We start from the raw sequence: 13526 nt of genomic DNA, 5'->3' as shown, positions 1-13526 counted from the left end.
GCCTTCCCGCCCCCCACGAGGCGTTGGAAAAGGGACAGGGGTGTGTTCTTACATTATTTATGTGACCAGTCACAGGGATGCCTTCCCGCCCCCCACGATCCGTTGGAAAAGGGGCAGGGGTGTGATATTACATTATTTTTGTGACCAGTCACACGAGTGCCTTCCCGCCCACCACGAGGCGTTGTAAAAAGGGCAGGGGTATGATCTTAAATGATTTCTGTGATCAATTACAGAGGTGCCCCCCCCCCCCACGAGGCGTTGAAAAAGGAGCAGGGTGTGATCCTACATTATATCTGAGACCAATCAGAGGGGTGCCTTGCCGCCTCTCATGGGGCGCTGGAAAGGGGGTAGGGGACGTGACCTTAAATTATTTCTGTGATTAGACACAAGGCCGCCTTTCCCCTTATGATTTTCCCTTATAATGACTACATTTTCTAAAACATAACCTAACTTTTAGTTTATTTGTTTCTGATTTTTTTCTAGGGACAACTAGCAGTTTTGATAATCTTTGGCTAACGCAAAAGGAGTAAAATTGAAAAAATACATAAATTTCGGAACGACTAGCCAAATAGTGAAAATAGGCTAGTTATCCCGAATTTCGGGACGACTAGCCAAATGGTGAGAATAGGCTAGTCATCCCGAATTTCGGGACGACGAGACACTTCGATTATAAAATTGGATAAATTTAACTAATGGTGAATTGACTTATAGAGAGCGTATTCCAAATTTACTCTTCAGCAATATTTGGTCACTAGTTAATAAAATTTTTGTCTCTTAATCAGTAAAACTAATAATTAGTCAAAATAGTCATAAATATTGAAATTACGTTCTTTGCCTAAAAAATTAGTTAAATCAGACTTTTTATCAGTTAATTAGATCTAATTGGTGAAGTAAAAAGTTGACTATAAATCTGATTAGCAACTAGCTAAGCTGAATTAATTTTGAGTCAAATGTACCAAAAGTAAATGAAATCAAAATATTTAAATTTATAAGAGTATTATTATCAAACTAGAATGACTAATATTTATATAATTATAGAAAGACATCTCTTAAATTTCAAAAATTTAAATTATTGTAGGTACAAAACAACTCCCTAAACATTAATTTTTTATAATTTTACTAACCATTATTTCAACTTAAATCATTTTCTTTGAATTTTAAAGCATTTTTACTTCATCCATTAGTCAAAATGACTGAATTTTTAATGAAAAATTACTGTAAATGCACTAATTCATCCATTCGCATTGGAAAAAATACTGACTGTACTAACACATTAGTGAAAATAATTTTGCTCATTTTCCAGGTAAAAAAAAATAATACTATTTTTTTGCCCTAATTTGGTCAGTTAAGTTGCTTTAATTTAAAATATAACCGCGAACCTTAATAATACTAATGCACAGCTTGGAAACATCTGAATTAAGTTTGAATTCAATGAATTCAAATAAATATATTTTTTTTAGAATCAGTGATTATTTTACAAATTTGAAATCAGTAAAGAAACTATTGGGAATCAGTAAAAATTAAAATTCGTTCTTCTCTGATTCTCAATTGTAACAGATTGAAATCTTTAAAAATATGTTACTGTCCTTGTGAAAATAACCCCATTTGGCCCTATTACAAGTCGGGCACTAATCGGGGGCTAGTCGGGATATTAATTTTGATAAAGTGCCCAGTCGGGGACTAGTTGGGCTTTTTGTTGTCAAAGTTTCAGTCGGGGCCTGGTCGGTGGTTGGTCAAGGGCTGGTAGAGGCTTTTTGTTCACTAATTTCCGTGCGGGTAATCTTCAGGCTCTGGTCGGGAGCTAGTGGGGCTAGTTGTAAACTATTCAGCACGTTACAGCTCAGATTTCGCTACCACCTTCATTTTAGTCTTGGGGTTCTGGTCTGAAATGACGCGTCGAGTGTTCAAGACAGCAGTCCACAAGTAACAAAGCATAATTATCTGCAGCAGAGACTACCGTGACCAACACGGCAGTTCCTTCAGAGCGAAGCTTTTCCATTGCTGCGTTCGAGCTGAAGTTTTTTTTTTATTAATATTTCGCAAATTTTGGGGAATTTTAGTCACATCAATTTATGCATTTTTAAGCGTAGGAAATGTTCCCCATTAAATCTTCGTTAAATTTTAGCACTTTTAAATATTACAAAAAAAGTTTATGGAGACTTCCGTAAATAATAAGTATTTTGAACAACTTTTAGGGAATGTTCCACAAATTTTGGGGAATTTGGTTAATATTCCACACGGATATATTATCATATGACCCCTACTAGTACCCGATCAGGCCCCGACTGGGATAAGTCGGGTCACCTGACTAGCCCCCGACTAATCTACCGTGACGCTACTGGTCGGGGGCTAGTCAGATGACCTGACTAGCCCCCGACGTAATTTGTGATCCACTAAATTATTATTTTATTGTGATTGCTAAATTGTCACGGTTCAGTGCTGCAAACGTTCACAAGTGTTTATTTCAATGAACGAATAAGTGCCTATTCACTGATAATAGGTCATATATTCTAAGTTTACAATTTACTCTCTAAATCTGAATTAGTAGAAATTTTACTTATTCTTTAAGTACACTTCATTTTAATTAATGAATCAGTTGTTTTGAGCAGTTTACTAATTTTAACAGTAAGAAAACCCGTAACTGAAGTTAATCAGTTATACCGTAACTGTAGTGAATCAATTATAGACTTAGAATAAATTGGGAGAGGAAACATTTTTAATTAGGATTTTATTTATCTTCCAATATTATTTGTAATATTGAGGTTCAACCAAAAGTTTAATTATAAATTTTTCCTCAGATATATAAACTTAATGTATCACAATACACGGGTGTACCACTGTTGAATCTCGCTCTTCGCGCTCGATAATGCGTTACGTCGCGCTTCACACTCAGATATTTATTCTTTGCATTTGGAATGCTTGTAAAAAACTTGATCAAAAAGATCTCTTTTAGAAGGCAGTATTTATATGCGTCTTCATATTCTGAATTGTCTACTTAATTAAGCATAGTCAAAGATTAAGTTTCTCAAAGCTCTGTAGTTCAAAGCTCTGTATTTGAACCAGGTTTACAAATTATCTTGATGAAATTTTTCAATTGGACACAAATTGAAAATGTTCAAGATTAATAAGTTTGTTTAATCATTAAGATCACTGTACTGTGTATTAACCAGAAATATGTGCATTATTTAAATAATATTTTATATATAAGCAATATTGTTTCATTCAAAATGACTTTAGTTTGCAAATGTTTATTTTAATAAATTAATAAGCAATTATTCGATTATTATTATTCGATTATTTATTTCATTATTTACACATGCTAAGTAATTTCGAATTTTAAAGAATTTCACATTTCAAAATACCGCCCAAATATATTTAAGACGTAACCTTTTCAAATTAACTGATTTCTTCAATGCAATTATAACTGATCAAACAGTTTTATTAGTGCAGGTACATATAACTGATTCAATTAGTAATTTTCGTTTTATTAATCCAATTAATACAATTCCACTAATTGTCAGTGACTCAATTCTAGCTCCCCAAATCAGTAGAATTTAACTGACAATCAGTTATATTTTACTAATTCAAATTTAGAGAGTACATACTCAACCAAGCAAGTGTGAATAACAAACATATAAATACTTGGAAGAGTTGAAGGAATCTTATCTATGGAATTATATTTTAAATATGATTTCAGTATCTTTAATTAATTAATTTTTTTTCTAAGAAATTTGTCATATGCTTTAATATTAAAAATAAGTAAAAAGGTTATTATTAATTGTTATCAACATTGTCGAATAAATTAATGTTCGATGATGAAATGAGATTCCACATACGGCAGCACGTGTCTAGAAGATTAAGGACTGTATCCTTCTATATTAACTGGGATGAAATAAGAATAATAGGAAAAAGTTCTGATTCGGTTGATCTCAAATTAAAAGCACGAAGTCAAGAGGCTAAAACGATTTTAGAAGCAAGTCTGAACCTTTCACTAAAACCGGTTCTGATCAACTCTACCGCGGTCTTAGGATTGACAAAAAAGAATCGTGCGTTAAATGGCGGAATGTCCCTCGCCAAATCCTTTCATTTTATTTCTGAGATCGCTGTCCACCTTCTTAAATCTGACAAAAAGTGTCACATATAATCACACATAATCAGTGTTGCATTACTCACTGTTTAAATTCCTTCGTCTCCAAGTTTCAACTTCAAAGGTACATCCAGAGAACGTGGGTCCGCAATTCGAGCACTTTTGCGGATAACACTTTTACACCAACAATCAGCATCACGAATTAATAATTGAAAGTCCAGTGTGATAACAAATGTTCAGAGTGAAATTCATCATTAAAAGTCTCAGTAGAAATTCAGATAAAAAAGTCACAAAATTTCGATGTCAGAAACTTGAAATGAATTTCATGATAAAAGTAGTCAATGTTTTATTTTAAAAGCCGCAGTTACGAAATGCCGCGTGTGTGAATTCGAAGCGCGGTAAAAGTATCATGTCCGATAACTACGAACGGTTAGTTCCGACTGATGTGGAGGGGTGAGTGTCCGGGCCTTATGTAGGTAGGTAGTAGGTAGTGCCTAGCCCTAAAGTATAGCTATAGAGTATAGATAGAGTAAGGGTGCAGCTCCCCACTCTTCGTACCTGATCCCGCCAACCACTCCACTCACCCCAGGTGAATGTAAAGTAATCGTCAATCGACATATTGTGGGTGATCCTATTTTTTCCACCGCATTTTCCCAGACTGTGTTATCTGTCTGTCCTGAAAACACCGAGAATGACAGTAGAGAGGAGATAAATTGGAAGAATTTTTCCTTTCAAACTTCAAATTCGAAAGAGACCTTTCTGAAATTCGGAGAGCAGGCTTTGAAGTAGAATACTTATGGAATATATAAGTATGTGTAGAGACATTTGTTTGATCAGAGCTATTTTCTATTATATTTAAAGAAAAATTTGTGTTTTCTTGAATCTCGGGTTCGAGGAAAGGTTAAAATTAACCCATTAAGCCCTGACAGGACGCATTTTTCCATTTTTTTCAGCCTTCTTAAGTTCAATGAAAACTGTCAGAATTTTTACATTCTCATCATTTATGATTGAGAAAGTATTAGAATTGTCGGAAATTTGACATCACACTTTTTCAACGGATCTCCAAGTTTCGAGACTCCCTGAATCCGAAAATCAGGTTTTCACGATGACGTCTGTCTGTCTGTCCGTCCGGCCGTCCGTCCGCAAACACGATAACTCTCGAAAAAATGAAAGAATCAATTCCATCTTTGTTACACTTTTTCTAGGTTCTAAAAGAAAGGACGAGTTCGTTAACCAGCCATTTTTGATAAAAATTCAAAAAGTGAGCGCATTTTGAAAATTTTTGAGACCACTTTTTTCTGAATTTGAAAATTCTATGTACGGATATTTATAGTATTGAAAAGAACAAACAGTTTATCTTAATGACTTTTTTCGATAAAAAGAAAATTCTCAGAGTTATAGCGTTTTCAAAATTTTTTGAATCCAACGAAAATCAAAATTTGAAGCCAAAAAACGCACGATATGAAAAAAAATCAAGAGAAGAAAAACATTTTTTTTTAAATCCCTACAAGATTATCATAAACAATTTTTGGATTTTCTTAAAAAATCGAAAATTCAAATATTGATTGCACAAAAAATAATGGAAAATAAAAATATCCATTTTGTGGACAAACTATGTAGGATACAAAAAAAGATGAATTAATAAAAATGGTTATCCCAAAAAAGATCTACAATTTCGTTAAGAATTACTTCTTGATAGGACGCGTAATTTTTGTTTTAGTCGTGAAAAATAACGTTGAAAAAAGTGAAATAAAAAAAAAATGTGTGGAAAAACGACGAAGGTTACGAGAAAAAAAATCCAACAAAACCTGTTTACAAATGTCTGTCGGAAATCGAGCGCACAGCGCGAGTGTCACGATGAGAATGTGTACCTCAAAGCCTACAGAGCTTTGAGAAACTTAATCTTTGACTATACTTGATTAAGTAGACAATACAGAGTATGAAGACGCATATAAATACTGCCATCTAAAAGAGATCTTTTCGATAAAGTTTTTTTCAAGCATTCCAAATGCAAAGAATAAACGTCCGAGCACGAAGTGCAAGGTAACCTATTATCGAGCACGAAGCGCGAGTTTTAATCGTTGCGCGCCCTAGGCGCGCTTAAACTTGCGAGCGCAGCGAGCCGCACGCGTAGCGTGCGATGAAAATATGCCCGCCAGGCGGGCAGATTTTCTTTTAATAGATCAATATCTACGTAGAATTTTACGATCTTTCCGAATTTACCATTGGTTTTGGAGAAATACGTAATCTGAAAAGGTCATGTTCGTTTTTTAGCGAAAATTCGTGTTACAAAGAGATTTTTTTCTAAATCGTTGCTTTCGAATCGAAATCAAAGACGAAGGTGTTCGAAAAGTAAATATAAGGCGTCCTCGAATCTTTTTTTTTGGTGACCAAATGATTCCACGTAGAAAATCAAATTGCAACTATTCAAAATGGCGTCTCAAAGTTAAAACTTTTAGACGATGTAGCAGTTTTTGCACATAAAAATCAATCTCTCACAAATTCAGGTGAAAATTTGTGGAAGGGGGTTTTGGAGGCCGCTGATTACGAATCCGAGATCAAATGTTACAGATTCAAAATTACGATCTAAAATGGCGGACAAAAAAATTTAATTACGCATATTGATATAATAATGTATAATAAGGGGTTTTGGAGATCGCTGATTACGAATCCGGGATCAAATTTGACAAATTCAAAATGGCGGCCCAAAAATTGAATTACGCTTATTGGTATGATAATGTATATTTAGGGGGTTTGGAGGTCGCTAATTACGAATCCGAGATGAAATTTGACATATTCAAAATGGCGGCCCAAACCATTTTCATTACGCGTATTGGTATAATAATGTATACGAAGGGGTCTTTTAGGTTGCTGATTACGAATCTGCGGTCAAAGTTGAAAAGTTTTAAATGGCGGACCTACGAATTTGTCGAATCTGACATCGGATTCGTAATCAGCGACCCAAGAGACCCCAAAGTACATATTATCATTCACATACATGAAATTAAAATTAATTCAAACGCCATTTTGGATCAGCTATTTTGAATTTTTCAAATCTGACATTAGATTCGTCAGCAACCCAAAATACACCGTCGTATACATTATCATACCAATACGCGTAATTAAATTTCTGGCCGCCATTTTGGATCCGCCATTTTGAATTTGTCAAATTTGATCTCGGATTCGTAATCAGCGACCTCCAAAACCCCCTTCTACAAATTTTCACGTGAATTTGTGAGAAATTTATTTTTATGTGCAAAAACTGCTATATCGTCTAAAAATGTTAACTTTGAGACGCCATTTTGAATAGTTACAACTTGATTTTCTACGTGGAATCACTTGGTCACAAAAGAAAAAGATTCGAGGCGGCGATATATTTACTCTTTGAACACATTCGTCTTTGATTTCGATCCGAAGGCATCGATTTAGAAAAAAATTCTCTTTGTAACAGGAATTTTTGCTAAAAAAACGAACATAACCTATTCAGATTACGTATTTCTCTAAAACCAATAGCAGATTCGGAAAGATCGTGAAATTCTACGTAGATATTGATCTATTAAACAAAGTTTTCTGACAGTTTTTATTGAACCTAAGAAGGCTGAAAAAATGGAAAAATGCGTTCCGTCAGGGCTTAATGGGTTAAAAGCAATCAATTTGTTATTTTTTAGGGGTCTCAAGAATTTCAAGGTTTTAGTTCAATTTTCGTATTGCTTCTATAGGTACATTTATGTGTAGGATCGACTCCCGCTACAAGAAAAATGATAAAATTATCAAAATTGTTTGGAATACGGAAATGGTCTGCAAATGCTGTGGCGCCTGGGTAGAAATTCAAATGGGGAACTAGTCTGGTTCCCGACCAGTTGACCCCACTTAAAGTCGGGTCATTTGACTAGCCCCCGACCAGAAGCAATGGAAGAGCTTCGCTCTGAAGGAACCGCCATGTTGTCACGGTAGTCTTTGCTCTAGGTAATTATGCTTTGTTACATGTGGACTGCTGTCTTAAACACTCGACACGTCATTTCTGTTGCGCGAGAGGCGGCGCGTCGCGTCCTTGCGGATTTTCTTTAAAGCGAGCACTTTTCACCTACACCTATATGTATCTTTTCCAATATGGATTTTATTGATATTCCATACAAAGGAATTTATAAATATTCCTAGAAATTCAGTTTTCTCAAAAATATTACACAAAAAAAAACGTTGTTTTTATAAAAAGTTGATTTTCATACAAAATTATTAACTTAATAATTATTTATTAAAAATGTTTGAGATGACTTGAACATCAATAAATCTTTTTCCAAAAAACAGTGTAAAATTATTCAAATATTTTGTTAGTTTATCGTATATTTTAGGGCAAAATATCTTCCTGACCATACAGAAATACTCAAGAATTTTTAGAAAATTTACCTGATCTACGCGGCAAATTAAACCTTAGTTTTGGAACAATTCCCTAAATTTAGTGGAAATCACCAAATTCCCTAAATTGTAGGGTATATTTAAAAAACTTTCGTTTAAGTGACCCTAAGTTTAGGGAAGTTTCCCCAAAAATTGTAGGTATTATCTAATTTCCTGAATTTTAGGGAATTTTCCCCAGATTTTTGGGCAAGTTATAAGAAATTTTAGGAAAAATTTCCCAAATCTTGGGAAAAGTGATTTTCTCCAACGAAAATGTGGATTTTTCCCCAATAAATAGTGGGGAAAATTCCCGAAATTTTTTACAGTGTAGTTTTAACGGATATTGACAAAAACATAGTGTTTATATCAACTTTGGAAATCATCGTGAAGACTATTTTCTTCGAGAAAATCGTATTTACTTTTTTCAAAGAATTTATTATATGGGTAATAAATGAGAACTTCTTTGAAAAAAATACATTTTAAGTACTTGAGGCGCGCTTGAACTTACAAACTTTTTCTTATGGAAACGAAAAAATGGTAAGATCAGGCTATTCTGAAAACTGAAAAATTAAAAAAATTATTGTTAAATATATTCTTAGTCTTTCAGAATAAAAAAATCATTACGCTTTTCTAGATATTACCTCATTTGATAAGACCTCGCCGAAAACTCAAACATAAGAATAACCCGACCAGAGCCCCACTAGCTCCCGACCAGAGTCTGAAGATTACCCGCATGGAAATTAGTGAACAAAAAAGCCCCACCAGTCCCTGACGAACCACCGACCAGGCCCCGATTGAAATTTTCACAACAAGAATCCCAACTGGGCCCCGACTAGTCCCCGACTGGGTGCTTTGGCAAAATTAATAACTCGACTAGTCCCCGATTAGTGCCCGACTTGTAATAGGGCTAAATAGGGTTATTTACGCACGGGCAGATGTTTATATAATAGCTATACAAGCTTTTTAAAAAATTCATTGAAATTAGAGGTGGTCAGTGATCAAGTTTCAGAACCGCATTTATCCAATTTTGCAAAAATAATGATTAATAATTTAAACGTTTTTGATTAATCGATTAGTTAACAGTAACTAAAGATTAGCTATATTTGTCTGGTAGTCTGGTAGGACAATGTAACCAATAGTGGTTCATCTTTCAATAATGAGTCTTCCCTTCTAATGTCTAAAATCCAAATAAATGTATTTCATCGTTGTCCAACTTAGCAATTACTTTTTCTATAGCTTTAAATATAATCTTAAGTTGCTAATTACTGAATTGGACTATATGATAAATATTGCTGCAAATAACATAACTATAACAAATACATTTTAGATTTTATGCTTAAAAGGTTTCAAATTATAAAAATTTATTTACAAAATTTAAAACAGTAAATATTATAATAGACTGTAAATTTCAGAAAAAATAGAGAATAAATAATTAACTTCCAGTCAAATTACAAAATATTTTATTCTTAGTTTTAATGTTTTAAGTGCTTGTTTAATAATTGTAAATATAATTACATTTTTAAATATGAATTTTAACTACGAAAGTGAAAGAACTGGAAATGTGATAAATGAAATGTCAGCAGTGCTAATTTTCATGTCACAAAAAGGTTATCAAACATAGTGGGAGACTTCGTATATTTTTTCATCCATGACACTTCACGCAGAACTGCACTGTCAGCTGTCTCAGAGCGCGTGTTAAAAGAGATACGAAGGAAAGCGGAAAAAAATCAAACAAAACCACGATTTATAAAAAGCATCACATGTGTACATTCGAGGGAAAATCTTTCCTTTTTTTACCAATGACAAATACCACTTCTGAAAGTATAGGCGACAATCATCTGTAGTGGGTGACTTGAACATTTTTCATATGACGTATTCTTGCTTTGTTTATTTCTTTTTTATTTATGGAAGTTGTGCATTAGATAATTAAACAGAAGTGTTTGAATGTATAGGTTTTTTTAAAATTTGAAAACAACAATTGACATCACCAATTAATTTTGTACAAAAACATGATCAACGGATAATCGTGTTGATAACTAATTGCTTACTATCATTTTAATGAATAAAACAAATAAAAAACGTTTTACAATTTTTCTAAACATTTCTAAAAGCAACAAAAAAACAGTTTAAATGCGGAGTTTTTTCTATAGACTTGCAGTCAAAAAATATGTAAGTGTTTGTAATAATTCGGGTTTAACTTTTTTTCTGGTATAAAGGGTCATAAGAAATTAACAATTGATAAAATCTACGTGCAGAAACTTCTGGTTGTAAAATTCGTTGTTATAATATTTATTTTTACAATGAGGCAATAGCAAGCCAGGATATAGCGTCACTACTACGAGAATTACTATTGTGAACATTAAACTGCGAAGTTGCTAAGTTTATTGGTATATAATAATAAATTACTTATTTCTTATGTTCATCCTACGTATTTCTAATTTTTCGTATAGAAAACAGGAAAAAAGTTCTATGGTTTATAGATTTTAATATACAATTAGATATTAATATTATATTCTAAGCTGAAACAGAAAAAATTTTGTTACAAGAAAGCAGCGCTGGCGGGAATCGAACACGTGTCTCCGAGGAAGTAAAATGGGGACTTTTTCCTGTGATAAAAAAAATGATCAGATTTAGGAATTTGATCATCCTCATGCGGCACTGACTTTCTTATTTTGAATGGGAATTTTCACAAAGCATAACATTCAAGTGCTTTTCCTCTCATTGCACCTTCAAATTGAGAATGATAATTTTTCTAACCTATTTTGCAACCTATATTATTTAAACTGCTAGTTATTGCAACTACGGTTCGATAATTTAATTTGTGAATATCACTTTTTCTAACTTAAATTTTTTTCGAAAATATTAGCCTTTCCAACTATAAATGACAGTGATTAAGTTTAGAGTATATTTATTATTTAATTGCGGTGGAAAAAGTATTTCTTTGTATTGCTGTGGCTAATACTCTTTCTTGACTTCGCACTCTCGTAAACATAAATATTATATTGCAAAATTTTACAAACAATAGTTTCTCCGTGTAGAGGATTGCAGATTTACCCAATACAATTAGGTACGTTCTTTCATGAACGAAAAAAATGTAAAAATGAAAAGTTATACAAAAATGTTTTTATATTTAGTATAATGCTTTTTATGATTTCTAAGGACGTCAAAGTCTTTTTTTTTTTGCCAACCGTTGTTAAATCCTTGTATACATAGAAAGATCCATGTCATAGGTCGTGGGCCTTTCATGTGACACGCAAATTTTCCGGTGGTTACCGCAGGAAGGACGTTTGCGTTTTGTGCTTCTTTAAAACCCAGGTAAGAAATAAATCCTCGACGAGTCAGCAGCACGCGCCAGAAGTCGACCTTCTCTTATTCTTCTTCCATCAAATGCGGACCAATCGTACTTTTTCTTTCAGCTACTGCACAATGCTAGCTCAAGACGTTTCTAAGTTTCGACGAAAAATTGCATCTGATGACTGGCATGTCTTCTCGAAGGCACCATACTAGCTCAGCGGTCTACAAACCACAAAAACTGGCCTTGGGGAAATCATTCAGAAGCAAACCGATTCATCACGAATTATATGCTTTAGATAGTTTAGATGTTTCTATCACATGAGGGTGGAATAAAATTGAAATTGAAAAATAGAGATGAAACCATTTTCAATATGAAATATGGGTAAACGAAATATGGGTATGCAATAACTGCATTTTATGTTTTTAAGAATTATAAATAATTTTCAGAATTCAGAAGTACAAATTGTATATCGTGATAAGCTGAGAAAATTTTTACACAATCATAGAAATGACTCAGAGAATTATGAACAATAAATATGTGGAGGCCCCTTTAATTTACCTTTATATACAAGCTTCAGTCTTTAATTTGAGCCACACTAGATTTTTTTGAACGTCAGATATATGTTGTTTTTAGTAACAGGTAAAAACCCTAATTTACACGAAAACCTGCCATAATGGAGCAAATCAAACACCGGATTAGGATCCAGGGAACCCAAAAACATAAAGGTTTAGTGGTCTAGTCTGGTTCAACGCAAATGGCACTCTTTTTTGTATGCCTGTGTTATCTTTGCACTTGTAAAGGAAAGGGCGACAACGGTAACTGCATTAATTATAAAGGAATATCATGTGCGGATCAGATATTTAGTTTCAGGCAAATAGTAAAAAAAGTTTAAAAAGGAAAAGTGTTGCAGTTGCTGATCTGGGAAAAGATTTCGGAAAGTCGAATAGAGTTAAACTTTGGGAAGTTCTTAAATAGTGTGGAATTAGTGGTTGGCTTATAACAAAATAGAAGCAAGATATGTAGTCAATAAAGCAAGTGTAAGGTTAAATGGACAACTACGTGATTGGTGTGGTATTATGTAGGTTTTTAGACTAGGATGCATTATGTCCGATTTAAACTGATCCAAGGACATACATTTATTTAAGAGAACTTACTGAAGAACTCCAAAATGTATTGTGTCAAGATCAAACTTTCGTCGAACGTCATGTAGAATATAAATAATTTCTGAAAATAGACAAAATAGAGATTTATTCAGTTATACGCTTAAGTCAAAATTTTGCATTTTCATATCAGTCAAAATTTAATAAAAGTGTCAATATATACAAATAAGTGCCTTTTCGATACCGTTTTGTGTCTTGCTCAAGGCTGTTTACGCATAGAGTTTAAAACAAAATCTAGATGGTATAAAATGTTACTATTAAAAATAAGTCAAAATGAAGTAAGAGCTTAAAAATAAATACTTTATAACATTATGCATAAAAAGAACGGAGGTTAAAATCAATTTAGAAGCTATATTTTTAGTGAAAATTGTGAGCACAAAACGTTTTTGAAGTATTTAACGACGGGAAATAATAATTAATCAGTAATATTAATTATTTTTATTTCATAGTAATGGTGATTCATGAACGCGACTTTTCACATTCGCAATATTCCGTAAAATAAAAACTATTTTGTACTTATTTTTAAACTAATATTAGAGCTGCCACAAGGCTCTTAGAAATTGGGCTGACTTTAACCAAGAAAATTAACCAG

General features: G+C 33.2%; 1 protein-coding gene across 1 annotated transcript in view; it reads right to left on the bottom strand.

Moving 5' to 3' along the window:
* Positions 1 to 4314, bottom strand: part of LOC117179394 — a 74776-nt gene extending 70462 nt beyond the window's left edge. Inside the window, exon 1 of the mRNA XM_033371133.1 lies at positions 4174 to 4314. The gene's annotated coding sequence lies outside the window, so the exon portion shown is untranslated. The remainder of the gene's footprint in view (positions 1 to 4173) is intronic.
* Positions 4315 to 13526: the final 9212 nt, after the last annotated feature.

The sequence above is a fragment of the Belonocnema kinseyi genome, chromosome 9 (genome assembly GCF_010883055.1).
Source record: "Belonocnema kinseyi isolate 2016_QV_RU_SX_M_011 chromosome 9, B_treatae_v1, whole genome shotgun sequence".
Taxonomy (NCBI): domain Eukaryota; kingdom Metazoa; phylum Arthropoda; class Insecta; order Hymenoptera; family Cynipidae; genus Belonocnema; species Belonocnema kinseyi.
The sequence above is the reverse complement of the archived record's forward strand: the minus strand, read 5'-3'. Positions and strand labels throughout refer to the sequence as shown.